Source organism: Borostomias antarcticus (genome assembly GCF_949987555.1).
Source record: "Borostomias antarcticus genome assembly, chromosome: 12".
In the NCBI taxonomy this organism is placed as follows: domain Eukaryota; kingdom Metazoa; phylum Chordata; class Actinopteri; order Stomiiformes; family Stomiidae; genus Borostomias; species Borostomias antarcticus.
In genome coordinates, this window is record NC_140245.1 from 266647 (window position 1) to 269146 (window position 2500).

Sequence of the window (2500 nt, forward strand, 5' to 3'; positions counted from 1 at the left end):
TTGAAGGTACGACTAAAAATCTCTGAGCCAAAACGCCTGCCTGGAAAATTGAAGTCTGTTGGCTGAAAGGGCTCCTCAATTCCTGTTAGGCTCCTGCTGCTAGCCTCTCCTCCCGCGTACGCTGCTGCTGGAGTAGGTACGTTAACAGGCCCGGCTTCGGTCTCGGCGGCAATGATGCTAGTAGTAGTAGTAGTAGGCCTACTAGGCCGCGAAGTGAGAGTGGCAGTGCTGCATTTCTCATCCTCAGGACGCTGGACTTCTTCAGTTCTTGTGCTTTTTTTAGGTGGTCTGATAAAAAATTCTGAAATTCGCTTCTGAGCGGCCATTGCGATGCTTCGGTTTGATCTCCACTAACGTATCGTTCATTTGAAACACCAACGGATGTAGGCTAGGCTACGTGCACAGCGTCAGCGTTTATTGGGTATTAATAATTATTAAATTATTCATTGCACATTTTCCCCAAATCTTCCTCAAACAAACTACTTTTAGATCAGTAACAACAGACAAATTATGTAAAATGTTTTAATGCATTGATTAAAAAGTGTACAACGTCAATCCGCCCCCCAAACATTTTTTCACACCAGCTCGCTAGGGGGTGCTGCAGCACCCTCAGCACCCCTAGTTCCCACGGCCATGCAATCACATCCCTGGAAGCGTCATACCTGTGTATTGCTTTGAATACAAGGCAAGTCCAGACTGCGGCACTTCTGCTGGATACCACTTATGTGCGTTTCCTCTGAAGTCCTTGCGCTCGTATGTTTTCTCAATAAACCAGACTTGACCTCTTTGAGCGAATCTTGGCAAATCCTTTTTGACTTTAGATAAGCTAAAAATCTTCTACAGTGGCCAGGAGCAGTGGACAGTCCTCATCAGCAGCGCCCGGGGACCAAGTTCAGGTTCTCAGTCCAGGTCCTGGTCAGGGACCGGACTGAAGAGCATCTGTTCCTCTGCGTGTTTTTTATTGTGTTATTTGGGAGGAAACCCTTGTGAACACAGGGAGACAGAACGGCCCAGGAGACCCTGTTCCTGCGAGGCCACAGTGTGAAGTACTGTGTCACCGTTTTAAATTGAGAGTTTAACATGTTTTTTGAATGATTTTTCACGGTGCCCATCCACATCCATTGTATGATCAAAACGGTGGTAGAGCAATTATCAGACTTTCTCAAAAGTGCTAGTTTTGTCAACGTTTTGATCTGAACCATTGTATATGATCATAAGTAACTTAAAAACAGGGCTAAACATGCATTTTCCCTTTACTACTCCTTTTAAAGTGGGCATAGGGTAAGGGAAGGCTTAACCAGTCCTCGAAGTTCTTACATTGGAATTCCCATTGGGAATTTTAACATTGGGACGGTTTATCCAATCAAAACTTGTCATGACTGTCCCGTCATTCACATACCTGTCAATCACGTTACCCACTTTAGCTACTGGCAGCATCAATGAACATGGAAAACGGAGATCTTGAGTATTTGTTGATTCCAAAATGAAGTGGATTAAACGAGTTTAGGTTATGATATAAGGTAGGTCTTTTGTGATTAATTGCCAGTTGTTATGGCTGTGCGTTTTGCTTTGCCTTGATTTAATCAGCACTCGCGTGAACTTTGCTTCCTGGAGCGGGGGCCTAGGGCCTAGTACTAAACACTGATTAGGGGAGTAGGGGACTACAGGCTATTGAGTGCTGTGGGGTGTATTTGATCGTTTTGTCATTCCTCTTCGTGGTGCTTGGCCATTGTCATATAATGGCTTTGTAGTTTATTTAGTGTGTCCCTAAGCTGGGTTGTTTCGGCCAAAATATTGCCCTCTTATTCGCTCTCTCTCAAATTATTGGCTTTTTCCTTGAGGTGTTAAAAAACATCAGTAGCGTAGGCTGCTTTACTTTTCAGGATATTTGATGTTTCCAGACCCCTATTCGTTTTATGACGGGATCGTCATTCTTTTCATTTCTGCTGTGTTTTCATATTGCCACATGTGTTTTTTTACATCTATTATTTAGTTGTGTTTTCATATTATTTTGATAATTGATTACTTCAATAAATATTGTTAACCTTTGATCACGTCCTGTTAACGTCATCACATGATCTTTAGGTCACTTGATTGAATCAAGATCTTTAGACGATCGATTGAGTCAAGATCTTAGACTATTGATAAAGGTTGTCTGTTTCCCTGTACAGAACAGGGTAATGTCCCATATATGAGTTGATTTAATGTATAAATCAATTTTCCTTAATATTTCTGAAAACCGCGGTACTCATAGATGATGCCTAGTCATATTTCCATAGTTCTGGCCCTAGAACATGCTAGAGCAGCTCACTGGGAGCTCAACATGTAATGTGAGTCAGTCTGTTTCTACTGGCCCCAGAACAGATGCTCCTTGGTTTTACATTTGCAGATCTTCTTTCACTGTTTCTGTATTGCGATGTCAATATTGTTACACTTTCCTGCACCTCTTCTTGCATGCAGGGCATCATCGTGAATTTGATTTGACCTGAATGATTTCTTT